Source organism: Cervus canadensis, chromosome 5, assembly GCF_019320065.1.
Source record: "Cervus canadensis isolate Bull #8, Minnesota chromosome 5, ASM1932006v1, whole genome shotgun sequence".
NCBI classification, from domain to species: Eukaryota; Metazoa; Chordata; class Mammalia; order Artiodactyla; family Cervidae; genus Cervus; species Cervus canadensis.
Window position 1 is genome coordinate 63,314,553 of NC_057390.1, and position 14,350 is coordinate 63,328,902.

The following is a 14,350-nucleotide window of genomic DNA, read 5'->3' on the forward strand; positions in this document are numbered from 1 at the left end:
TCCAGCCCAGCGTTTCTCATGATGTACTCTACATAGAAGTTAAATAAGCAGGGTGACAATATACAGCCTTGATGTACTCCTTTTCCTATTTGGAACCAGCCTGTTGTTCCATGTCCAATTCTAACTGTTGCTTCCTGACCTGCATACAGGTTTCTCAGGAGGCAGGTCAGGTGGTCTGGTATTCCCATCTCTTTCAAAATTTTCCACAATTTATTGTGATCCACACTGTCAAAAGGTTTGGCATAGTCAATAAAGCAGAAGTACATGTTTTTCTGGAACTCTCTTGCTTTTTCTATGATCCAGTGGATGTTGACAATTTGATCTCTTGGTTCCTCTACCTTTTCTAAAACTAGCTTGAATATCTGGAAGTTCACGGTTCACACATTGCTGAAGCCTGGCTTGGAGAATTTTGAGCTTTGCTTTACTAGCGACGCCTTAGTTTGACATAAATCATTTCAGGATGTTATCTCTGCTCCCTCAACTTCTACCACTCCACCAGTCTTGTGACCATGTGAAACTCACCCCTAAAAGAAAACAGTACCACTCCTCCCTCCTTGCATAGTGTCTTGTGCTCATTTGTGTCACGCAGAGTAGAATTTATCTCATGAGGCTCTCATGTTTGGTTCTTTCCTGGATTGGCTTCTCCTCCAGGCCATGTAAGTTCCTTGACAGTAAGTACTTTTCTATCTGCAACTTTGTTTAATGAATGAATGAACTTGAAATAAATGAAACCACCAAGGAAAGAAGTAGGATTCCATTCTTGGAGAGCTTTAATTCTAGATAGCAGTTTTTCTTAGGTGATTTTCGAATACAGGTAACTGAATCTGCTGGCCTTTTTGAAATTGTTACTATTTCTGTGACTTTGTTTTCAATAAGAAAGCAGAGTAAGTTTCTGAGGCTGGAAGAAAAATCAAAAAGCCTGTACCTTACCATTTGAAAATTAAGTGTTCCATTCCAGCAGAGCATCCTACAGATAATAATGACTATGTTGTCATCAACTATATCAATAAACATGAAAATTTAGGAGAAATGACCAAATTTGTAGAAAATACAACTTGTAGAAAAGATACAAGAAAGAAAATGGGATAATCCTGTAACATTAGAAAAATTGTATATAAAAATAACAGGCTTCCATTAAAGAAATTCTAAGTCCATATGACTTTAATGGCTAACGGCTAATACCCTGGGTGCTCAGATGGTAAAGAATCAGCCTACAATGCAGGAGACTTGGGTTTAATCCCTGGATTGGGAAGAACCCCTGAGAAGGGAATGGCAACCCACTCCTGTATTCTTTCCTGGAGGATTCCATGGACAGAGAAGCCTGGCAGGCTGCAGTCCATGGGGTTGCAAAGAGTTGGACATGAATGAGCGAGTAACACTTTCACTTTCACATACACTTAAAGAAGAAATACTCAATTTTTATTCAGAATGTTAATATTCTAAAAAATGTAGAAGAGAATATATTCCCCAACTTGATACAGAAACCCAGGAAGAATAATATAAGAATGGAAATTTACCTTTGATCTTAGATGTAAATTTAAAAAAAAAGCGTTCATTAAGGGAATTAAATAATTGGTTTTATTCAAGGAATGCTTGCTTTGTTTAATATTAAAAAGTAATGTAATTTACTACATATCAGACTAAGTAGAAAATCATATCAGACTAAAAAATCTATATAAAATCATATAATTGTTTCAATAGGTGTTTTAAAAAACTGACCATTCATTTATGATAATTCATTTTAAAGTAGGAACAGAAGGAAATGTCTTTAATATAATAAAAGGTTATCTATAAAAAAGTTTACGGCAAATATCTACTTAGAAGTGAGATATTCAACATTTTCTTTCTGATAACAGAAATGAGACAAGAATGCCTTTTCTTACTAATATTAATCAATGTTTTCCTAGTGATCAAGATAGTATAATGAGACAAAAAAAGGAAATGAATAAGGATTGGGAAGGAGAAGTAAGACTTTAATTGTCGACAAATGGTTTTATTATAGAGATAGAAAATGCAAAATAGTCTCTAATGAATTGTAAGTCTTAATAAGGTCTTAGCAAGATTGTTCAATATAAATATCAGTATACAAGGCCAATTATGTTTTTATATTTCAGGCAACAATTGTGGAAAAAAACTTGAAAGATTTTATCTATAATAGCATCAAAAAGTATCAAGTTCCTAGGAATAAATCTAATAAAAGATGTGAAAGAAACAATTTGTTAGAAAAGCCTAATTATAAAGACTGAAATTTTCACAATTAGAAGATTCAGTATTGTTTAAATTACAGTTTCCCCCAAAATTGACTTGTATGCAAACACATTCAAAATCACAAAAGTTTTTATATAGAAATTTATGATGTGATTCTAAAATTTATATGGATAGGCAGAGGGCCCCAAATTGCCAAGACGATATTAAATAAGAAAGTTGGCAGACAGCCCAGGTTCGATGCATGAGACAGGGTGCTCAGGGCTGGTGCACTGGGATGACCCTGAGAGATGGGATGGGGAGGGAGGTGGGAGGGGAGTTCAGGATGGGGAACACATGTACACCCATGGCTGATTCATGTCGATGTATGGCAAAAACCACTACAATATTGTAAAGTAATTAGCTTCCAATTAAAAAAAAAAAAAAAAGTTGGCAGAACTTGTTATACACTTACTGTAATTAAGACAGGTCAGTGTATGCTCAAAGATAACATAAGAAGGCCAGAGCAGAACAGAACCCAAAAACAAACCTCTGCATACACAAGTGATATGTTCATGAAAAGAGTCATTGCAGGCAGTGAGAAAAAAGTGTGAATTTTTTCAGTTAATTTTATTGAGATACAAATGTTTAACGAAAAAAAGAAAATCCACACCATAGTCAAAACCTGAATTCCAGATGGATCATAAAACTAAATGTGAAAGAAAACAATAAAGTTTTAAAGATACATATAAGAGAATAATTTCACAATCCCAAAGTAGGAGTTGTTTTCTAAGACAAGATCTAAAAAGTAGTAGCTAACAACAGAAATTTACTGTGTAGCACAGGTAACTATATTCAGTATCTTATAATAACCTATAATGGAAAAGAATCTGAAAAAAAATATATATATGTATAACTGAATCACTCTATTTCAATAAAAAATCAATAATTAAAATGGAAAAGTTATTTACTGCATTAAAATTAAGGGTTTTTTCCATCAATAGGCACCATTAAGAGGGTGAAAATAAGCCACAGAGTGAGAAAAAGATAATTACAGTGAATAATTGACAACAGACTTATATCCTACTGTTCTGTATCCTGAAAGCAGACTTAGAAATTGCTATTGTTTTTCTCTTAGTGACATATACAGACTTTTTGCTGAAAAGAATATCTAGAATGAATAAGCATGAAAAATTACTCAGTATCATTACTAATCAGGGAAATTTCACACACTCACATACACACAATCTTGAAGTAACTAATTCATTGCTCCCATTTATTCAACAAATATTTCCCAAAGAATCATTAAATATCAAGGACTGATGAAACAATGTTGAGTGAGATTACTTGTAGAACAAATTTATTTATGTCTGTCTATCTAGATTTTTGGAACAAAACAGCTTTCACAGCTCATGTCAAAATTTGTGGCACTATGATAATAGACCTTTTCATTTTTAAAAAACTTTTGTAATGCAGGCTTTTATATGTATACACAAGTCGGGGCTGGTGGGGGGAGTGTAGAATAAGTTCCAATGAAGCTGTAACTCATTTTCAATAATTATCAAGTCATGGCCAGTATTTTTTCATACATATCACATTTCCTTCCATCTTATCCATACTCCTAGATTATGTTGAAATCATTGTTATCTTTTTAATCCCATTTTATCCATAGTTGTCTTAGATAATCTGTCAGGTATCCCAGTTTCCTTATAGTCTCATTCCCCCCCCCCCCCTTTTGTTTCTCCATATCAGGATCCAGTTAAGGTCCATCTATGACATAAAGTGGCCATTTTTCTTAAGTTATTTAATCAATAGGTTTCTCTTTTCCTTGCAATGCATTTGTTGAAGGAAGCTGACTTTTGTTTTGAGGAGTATCCCTTAGTCTGGATTTAGCTGACTGCATTACCAGATTGTCATTCATTATATTCCCTTGCATTTCCTAGTAATTGTTGGTTAGAGACTAGTTATGTGTTTGTTACAGATCTCTTCCTTCTAGTGGTATTTTGTCTCTGAGATACTACCTGGGTTAGAAATTTTACTCTGCATTTTTGAAAATTCAAATTCAGACCTTAAGCCTCTCAGAGCTCCTCTCAGCAAATATTTCTTGGGAAAAATCTGCCTTGTGTTTGAAATTCCCTGACTTTCTAGACTGTTGTGATGACAACCCCATGAGACCATGATAATAAGCTCTACCAGTTTCTCTTTCCTCAAATAGTGTGCCTCCATTTGGTCCAAATCTTATCCTTAGCCTGTGCTAAGAATTGTCAAAGCTCTCTTCGGAAGAGAAGCACGAGTCATCAGTTCCCCTAAGAAGGACTTTTTCTCTTTGGAATTTTAGATAATATAAAATTCTCATTGTTCCCACAATTCTCTCATATATAAAATTTTAACAATATATCAGAGTTGTTTCCCCACCCCACTGGTTGTTAAAACAAGAGTATTTGTCTGCCATGATGTCCTACACCCTTTTCAGAAGTAGAATGCAGTATGCATATTCTTTAGGAGGATAAAAACAAAATGCAAAGCCTTGCTAAGAATAATGATTTAAAAAAATTGCAGCCTTTCTTTCATCACCCTTTATTTCATCAATCACTTTAAATGGGGACAGAGTAGGGAGTAGTCAAGAGAAATTACTCAGAGGCCGGTGACTCACATGTAATAACAAAAACTTTCATGTCTGTATCTAAATATATGTATGTACATTGTGCTTTTCTTCTTCAGCTGTTGAGCTGCTCAAGTGTCCTTGTTTCTACTTGAAGATAAAATCTTAAGTTTTTTTCCCTCATTAATTTTAATTACAGTTTAGAGAGAATGTTAGATGTTATCACTTACTCTGACTGTTGTTTTACAGATAAGGGAATGGAGACTAAGAGAGGTTAAATTAGTTGCCTAAGACACCAAAGCTAGTGAGCTCAAAGCCAAGTCTCTTCTCTCCTCCAATTCAGCCTTTCTCTGTGGTATGGCCTGATTCCACTGTTGCTAGTCATGGCTTCTCAAGTATTGCTAGTCCTTGTCTTTTTAGCCAAATGGCAAAATAATATTTTGGAGCTGAAAAAAAGAAAAAACCAGATAAAGTACTTTGATTGAAGAAATTGTGAATTTTTCAAATCAACAAGATCCTAGAAACCAGATTGTAGAAGCATGATATATATTTGTATGCCCTTTCTTGTCACATTATAATTTTTAGTTAGGCAGAAAACAGGATCTGGTAGATTCATTTTGTATCATTGCCATAACTAAATTGATAAAATATTATGAACAGTTTATTATTTAACAATCTTGATTTGCAAGAATAAGCTATTGGGTTTTTTTAGCCTCACACACACGTTTCCTGCTGTTAAAAAATGATTTAAAGAAGACAATTTGGATGATACAAATTAACTTTAACACTTCATGAAGCAGTCTCCATTTGGAGAAATGCAAATAGGGTTGAAGACAGGAAGCTGTTAAAGGCTGAAGAATAAAGAACAAGGTAGAGAAAAAGAGAAAATATCTGACTGGCTGGGGCTACACAGTCAACCTTGTTTGGGGTGAGAAGGAACAAGGAAATAAGTGTGGAGCCCAGAGTTGGTATGGCCTGTGGGGACTGGCTGATTGGACGCACTGTGTCTCTGATCAGGTAGAGCATGTTCAGGGACCTGAAAGTTACCTTAACTTTCAGTTTGCTGGCATGGCACCCTAGGCAGAAGCAGCTCCATCTTGGGTCTAAATGTTTATTTCAGCAGTGTTGAGAATATAAGCCTATTGTCTCAGAATGAGAAAAATGTTCTAATTTAGCTTGCTTAAAAGAGTTTTTATGTAAATGCATGTGAGATTTTTCCTATCGCCACAGAAGAAAAATATTGAAGCCTCACTGATCATAAAATAAAGCACAAAATCAGCCAGAAATTATTATATTTATGAAAGTAAATATATATCAATATATGTGTTCTAAAAGTAAAGTTGTGATATGCCTGTACTCCGTGATGGTTGATTCATTTGAAAGAGGTGAAATTCATGAGCTAAAATATCTTTGCTTTTTATCTTTAAAAATTTGCCTTCACAAAACAGGATAAGAATTATTCTCAGGTAAAAAGTATTCTCTCAAGTGAAATATTAGGTTGGTTTTTAATTTGTTTGCTTCCCAGTCTTACCTTCTAATCCCTTGAATGAGTCCAAGTCAGTTTCTTGTTGGTAAATCTAGGTGATCTCAAATGTTGTATTCTACACTGAATAATCTTAATCTTATACACTGCATCAGCTACCTAAATTTATGTGGTATTGTTTTGTATTTGCAAGTATTGTTATCTGTGGTCAAAGTTTTTATCACTATAGAGCAAATATGAAAACATAAAACTGTATGTAGATGGATATACTTAATTTTCAGATATTTTATTCAATGAGTAAGACAGATATGGATCACATGTTAATAAATATATTATGCAGTAAAAAATAAAAATTCCCATATAATATAGGAAGTTGATGTTGAAAAAACCATCCTTAATTATTAAATTTTATTTTTTCCTAAAACTATAGGCGTTACTAACATTTTCTCTGACGTTATACTTTTAAAAATATAACAAAATTCAATCAGCTTGAAAATCGATAATTTGAAAGAACTAGTTCATAGTATCATTTTCAGTATCTTGCCCATTTAACTGATTTTTTCCCTTTTGTGCTTTATACTGCAATCTGTCAGAAGGCTTGTTCAGTTTAATGCATTTGATTAGCTTAAGGTACTTGTCTAAATTAGACACTTATTGTCCAGGATAACCCAGTGATTGCTGTGCTTGCCACTGACTCACTTCCTCTGGCGCATAATAGGATTTTATGCAGTGTATTACTCCTGTTTTTATTTGTTAAATTAAGCACTAAACTTAGAATGTATATACACTAAAATAAGCAGAATCCATCTTCAACTGGCTTAGTATCAACATGTAAAGTCAAACTCACATATATTGCCTTAGATTTACAGAACCTTAGGAAGGCATGTATTATACGAATGAAAGTGTTGGTACCTTCATATTTTCCAGAAGCCAGAGCTCCACTATTTTTTTAAAATTGTAATACCTTCTAAGAGGGATGACGTAGGGAAGTGTGTCAGTCACCATGTAAGTGCTCTCATTATAATGAATCTACGACATGATCTGTATGCTGTGAAAGAACACAGTGTTTTTGCCACAAGCATAATTCATTTTTTTTAAGCATAATTCATTTTAAAAAACATATATTTGATGTTAAAATTACTATCTTTTGTTATTTGCTGATTCAGATATATAACTATCATATAAGTGAAAGTGAAAGTCGCTCAGTCATGTCTGACCCTTTGCGACCCCATGGACTATACAGTCCATAGAATTCTTCAGGCCAGAATCCTGGAGTGGGTAGCTGTTTAGAGCCAGGGGATCTTCCCAACCCAGGGATTGAACCCAGGTCTCCTGCATTGTAGGCAGATTGTTTCCCAGCTGAGCCACCAGGAAAGCCCAACTATCATATAAAATCTTTTGCTATTTTCTCTTTTATTTTCAAAGTTTTCCAAGTTATTGCAGTATTATCTTTTGTTTGTTTTTGCAGTATTATCCTAATCATGTATGCAAATATACACCTTAAACTACAAAATGCTGATTTTTTGAAGCTGCTTAATAAAAATAGGAACATGTGTATTTAGTATAAATTCATACTATATTATTTGAGGCAAAATAAATGGGTTTTCATAGGGAAACTAATTGCCTCATAGTTGAGGTTCGCAGAATCAGTCATGTCAGGCTGTCGAGTTACGTATAATCAAAGCTGATAACATCACCCATTTTTATAGGACCTGCATATAGAAGTAACCTGTCATGTTCACAATTCTTTAATCATGTATAAGAATACAGTCTTAGAAGAAAGTATCTTAGAGTAAATGTTAATCACTGGTTACACAGTTTTACCTGGAGACATGGCTGTAATTTTTTTTTAAACTTCATTTAGAAGTAACAGTAAAAGCATCAAAAGGGAAATAGTAGTAACAACATTGCTCCTTGATATGTGATGTGTCATGTAGCCTTGGCAAAATGTGCTGGAGTGTCTTATGTGGTTTTGTTTTTCTTTCTTCTTTGTTTGAATGTACATTAACAAATCTGTTTTTCTTTGTTATATTTAGTTAATTGTGCACACACACACACACATATATAAACACATTTTCAGAGATAGTAAATTGTAATGATTTTAAAATAGCAGATTGATTAATTTCTCTTATTTTATGTTGGCTTACTCTTTCAGTAAGATCATATTTTTAATTTTTCTTTTTCTCCTAAATTTGAGACTTAAATATTTGAAATCATAGGATTCATGTTTTTGCTTTAGGTTTTAAAATAAATGTTGAATTTCACTAGTGTAAAATAAATTATTTTGCAATGAAAACAAAAGCATAGTATGATCGTTTACTCCTTGAGTGAATATTGAGCATCAGACATGCTTTTTATAAAAGTTTTTTTTTTATAAAGTCTTTCGTAAAAGACTTCTATAAAAGTCCATTTTATAAAAGTTGAGGTGAAACAGTACTTTAAATTTTGAGTGGTAAGTTTAGTATTAAGTTATCAAATTTTTGGAAGTAAAAGTAAAAATTTTATTCTGTTCTTATCGCTGCCTAATTAATCTTTAGGTATCTCTGTGATGGAGAGATAATGAGTTTTTACATCAGCAGACTTAGGTTCTAGTTATGGTTATGCCAATTGTGTAGCAAAACCTTGCATGCCGTTTGATTTTCCTGGGCCTTAGTCCTCATGAAAACAAGAAGGTTGAAACATTTGTGCTCTGGGGGCCTCCATTCAATAGTAGGGAAATCTAGAACAGAGAGAAATATAGTCCAGTTCATAAAGTCAGGTCGGTGAACACTCCTGGCTACTCTTCCTCAGCCTTCTTTGCTGTCTCCTTTTTCCTGCCTGTAATTATTGCTGAACCCCGGGGTGCAGTTCTCTGATCCTTTACCTTTGCTGTTCTGTTCTTACTCCCTAGGTGACCTAATTCAGTGTAATGGCTCCAGACTCATTTGTTTAAGTGCCTCCACTTGGTTGTAAAATAGCTCAGACTTATCATATCCAACACAGAACTGTTGATTTTTGTCATGAAAACAACTCTTTCCCAAGTGTTTTCCACCTTTGTAAATGATTTCACCATTCTCACACCGAGGCGCCAAACCAAGATGCAACCTTGATCCTTCTCTTTTCTTCATATCACTCATCAGCAGTTCTTACCATTTCAGCCTTTAAAATATGTTTAGAACCTGACCATTTCTTAATTCCTCTGCCTCAGTCATCTAAGTCATAACCACAGTCATCTCAGATCTGGTGTACATACAATAGTAGCTTCTTAACTGACATCCTTATTTCTTATTTTGCCTTTTAATAGTTCATTTCCACACAGCAATCAGAGCAGTTCTCTAAACATGTCATATCAAGTTGATTTCTTATTCAAAATTGTCCAGTAGCCTCACACAAAACTCTTTACCATGGCTCAAATTCTTCTCTGACTTCATTTCCTACTGTTTCCTCTCCCTCATTCCTGTTGAGCTATATAAGCTTTTTGTATTTGTCCACATACCCTAGCTTGTTCCCACCTCAGGACCTTAGCAAATTTAAAGACATTTTTATTTTCTCTTTCTGAATGTTTTTCCTTCAGATATGTATTTGTTATTCATACCATTCACAAGACCAGAAATGCTTTCTAAAATGTGTATTTTAAAATATAACAGCTCATAAAAACCTGATGTAGTTATAAGTGTGTATGTCTGTGTTTAAAAACCCAAAGATTAAAAGAAAAAGTCAAAAAACAGGATTTTGAGGCCTGCTGAGTTACAAAAATGCTATTTATGAAAAAGCGTGTTGTAAATTTTTTATGAATGAACTCATAAGTATTTCCAATTACTATTAGGAAAAAGTCCTGAGTGGAATTTTGCTACATTGTCCTTGAAAGTTATTTCAGATATTCATATGTTCCCAAAGAGCTGTACAGTATTGCCACTTAACTTTAACCCAGGGTAATATGAAAAAGACTTTCTGCTGTATTATTAATAACTGATATTTTAAAATAGGATACACATGGGCAAATGTTATAAAATATTCTATAAATATGTGAAGGACGATGGGGGAAATATTCAAGGGTAGTAATTGTATTATTGAAGGAAAAACTCAGCTGTTTAATATTAGCTGGCAGTTACTTTTACTGGCCAACTTTTACATTGAGTTTTCAGACATTGTTGGCTATCTTAAAGTAAAATTGATTTGTTTCTGTAAAAATAGTTGACACCTGTAAAATGCTTAATGGTCCACAAATGTTTATGCACATCACTTCATTTAGTACTTCAAACTACCTCTGTGAGGTAGGCAGTATTTTCCATGCTTTACAGATAAGACGTGGAGACTTGTTCACAGGACTTGCCCCGAATCACAAAACCAGTAAACAATGTAGTTTGAATTCAGACTCGGTTCTTCTAATCTCGAAACGTTGAACACCTTCTACAGCATAATGCTGGTGATTTGAACTTTGACAAGCCAGATGAGAACAGGTCCAAGTCACCGTGGCATCTGTCCCTAAACCGCGTGTGAAGGACTCTGTGTCCTGTTGACTGGAGTGAGGGGGTGACGAGCGCTGAGTGCCGTGTGATGCTGAGCAATCAGCATCTCAGGAGCCTGTTTGCAGTGGAGTCAGATGCACTTAATGTGATTGTCACATTTCCGTTGTTTCCTGGGAAGGTAATATGAATTGTTAATGGCAGGAAATTCTAACACATTTTAGTCCTAGGTTTGTGTAAAAAGGCTCCGTGAATACTTTGATTATTAACTTTGTAGGTGTGAGCACAGAGCAATTTCAGCACATGAACATTCTTTTCAACATAATGAGAATAGGCTTGTATCCAATAGAAAAACCACCTTTCAAAGGAAATTCTTCTAAAAACATCAGGATCCATAGATTACAGTTTACTAGAAAAAGAAAAAAAACTTAAGAAAACTTGTCAGTCTAGAAATGATGGGAACTGCTTTTTGTACCGGCCAATGAGAATTTTAAACTTTGGTTTGTATTGCAAATGATTCTTGCAAGTTCAATAATCATTTTGAAATAATAGTAAAGGTAACAAAAAATAGGTGTCTTTTTTTCCCTCTCAAATAGAAAATATTTCATCATTTTGGAAACTCATGTAAAAGCTCAATTAAAAAAACTCTTTGAAGGGAAAGAGTTGATTATATTGTAATAGGTAGGTAATTTATGAAAAGTATAGTTGAATGCCACCTCGTAAAAGGTACTCTTGTAGGAGCTGTAAAAGATATTTATAATGTAAGAAAAAGCCACAACCTCCAGCAGTTCATTTGACTGATGAGATAATACATACACATGCACACGCACACACACACACACACATTTGTGTTGAAAATTTAAATGACTGTATAAGAAATTATGTGGTGAGTACTAAATGGTAGATACGGACAATATATTCTGGAGGTATTACCCAGTAATTATCAGAGTTGTTTTCCTGAGGAAGGTACTTAGGTAGGTAGTATAGAGTTAGAAGAATATTCTTGGCTGTGAGCAAGTGCCTATCGATGGCAAAAAATCAGAAGCTGTTTTCCCAAAGAAGAAATGAAGGATTGGGCTGCAAATAAAGGTACAGACCAAGATCATGAGGGACCTTGAAGGAGAGGATGATTTGAGGAATTTAACATTCAGAATACTTAATTTTTTTACATTTAAATTGCTATGTAAACAAGATGTCTAAAATTTGTTTTTATTTTGAATATGCTTTTGCCTCTGATGATGTATTTTTGTTTCTGCTTTGGCTTATTTTCTTATTAAAATCTATCCTGTGAGTTATATCATCAAGAAAGAATAAAGTATATTTGAAAATACTCTAAAACAGAAAACTTTTGAACCTATCCCAGAGGATATTTTTTTCTTCATTTTCAATAAAATAACTAGCAGAATATTGATATTAATTCTTTTATTTTAAATTGGAAGTTAATTTCTAAGTTAATTTGTGGATTAATTTCTAAGTTAATTTTTTAACTTTGTGGAAGATAATGTCTAAGTTAAATGTGGAAAAGCACCAGCACATCTAGTTTCTTCTGGTCTACATTGCAGTCTTACACCTGCCTTTTAATGAAAATAGTACCAAGTTCTCTTACAAAAGGATAGAAACTGTTAAGGAAACCTTAAAGAAACACCCTTTTCCCCTTTAAGGCAGATGAAAATCTGCACATGGAGCTGAAAATCTTTTCCTTTTCTGAACACAAAATTTCATAACACTTATTTCTGTTCTTCTTTTTTGGAATGTACCAGTGTAAACCTTTCCCCCTATTCATTTATTCTGAAAGGGCTTGCCTTTTCCTAAGTCGAATATGAGGTTAGATTATGTAGATCGGTATATGAGTGCAGCTGTGGATGTGTCCCAAGATAACCACCTTCTGTAACTTTAAGGATGAACCATTACCCCTGTCCCCACCAGGCTTCATTTGGCCTTTTAAAAAGGATACTTTTCCTTTTAGTCTTTCTAGCCTGAGAACTGATGTCAGCAGTCTTTTAACTGGTATTTGGTACACAAACTTATACTTATCTCCATTAACTCACTTGATTTCATTTCTGTGCTTGTTTTTAGATGCTTGAGAGTTTCTAAAGCAGCTTTTGAAGGAGACTCCAGTAGCAAACAATTAATATCACATTGAGCTTTGCAATAATCATGCTTTGTTCAGGGCAAAGCAGGAAAAGATAGGACTGCTTTCAGACTGCTTTCTGAAAGGAAACGTATTAAAGGAAGGAGAAAAAGCCTTTAAATCGCAAATGACTCTAGATAGATAATAGTGAGGCATCTATGTAGAATGTTAACACTTGAAGAATTTCAATGAGGATATATGGAATTTCTGTGTACCAATCAACTACTTTTCAGTAGTTTGACATTTAGAATAAAAAAAGTTACCAGTATTTTACCACAGTAATAATAACAAAAAGATTTTAAGAATATTACCAAAAATAATCTCAGAGGATCAGCAATTTTTTCTAGATTATTGATGAAAACTACCTCTGGTATTAATATCTTTCATTTTTCTTTTCTACCTCTCCTGATATCCAACATTAATTGTACTTTAATAAAGATTGAATTAAACAAGTTAATGACCTGTGCCAGCGTGTTCAGTGAGGAAAGATCTTCCCACAAAGCATCATGGCAGCTTTGTTCATTTGCAGCTCCCTTCATCACGTTTAAGTTGTCCAGTTTATTTCTTTGAACCTTGAGGTTTCTTTTTCATTCAGTCAGATTTGGGTTAATTACCCCAAACACACAGTCTTTTGGTGAATCTTTTCTCCACTTTTCAAAACTGTTGAGTTATGACCCTAATTAATTGTGTGGCTGCACTCTTGTCCTGTGTTTACGCTCATATTGTAGGAAAAGTTACCCCAAAAGAAGAGAGATTAGCAAGAAGAAATGTCGCTGACACCTGACACAGAGCCTCGCATGTGATAAGTGCCCTGTGACTATTTCTTGGACCACTGATGAATGAACAAATGGCCAACAGTAATTACTTACCACCTACTAAGCCCTTAAACTTAAATCCTCTCAACAGCTTCATATGTCCATCTCAGCCTATGTCTGTTGTCAGCACTCCCCAGCTCTCCTTTGTCAGCCCCCTAAGAGAAAGGTAACCACCACGTGGAGCATGGTGAACCAGTTAATGCTTTGAAGTTTTGCTGCCTGGGCAATTTTGCATTATCTGGAGAATGTCTTATATGTATACAGTGTACCCAAACATTTGTTTAATAAAATGATAGAAGAGATTGTCAATATATTTAATCAAAAGTAGATATTCGAACAGTGGTTTCTGTTTGACTTTGGGATATGTTGTTATATGTTTCTCAATGCATATTGACTTTCTTATTTTCTCATAACAGTTGATTGGTATCGTTTGGAGACGCATGACTTGTATGCTTTTGTTTTTGGGTTCTAAAAGAGCCTTAAAAGTATCCTTTTAGATATTACACAAACACACTATTTGATAATTTGTGTTATGTATTTTATATACTAATTTACATCATATCTTTATGTGATATATATTGACATTTTAAAAATACAGTATATTGTATTTTATTTGTCTAATATTGCCTTTCTGTAGAATGTAAGTCAAGAGGGAAGAACTTTGTCTGGTTCACCACACTTTGCATCTAA

General features: G+C 34.0%; 1 protein-coding gene across 5 annotated transcripts in view; it reads left to right on the plus strand.

Moving 5' to 3' along the window:
- Positions 1-14,350, plus strand: part of APLF (aprataxin and PNKP like factor) — a 91,181-nt gene that overhangs the window by 63,430 nt on the left and 13,401 nt on the right. The window contains exon 9 of one of the 5 annotated variants that reach the window (XR_006269467.1): positions 13,574-13,826. The exons of the other annotated variants lie outside the window; for them this stretch is intronic. The gene's annotated coding sequence lies outside the window, so the exon portion shown is untranslated. The remainder of the gene's footprint in view (positions 1-13,573; positions 13,827-14,350) is intronic. 5 annotated transcript variants of the gene reach the window in all.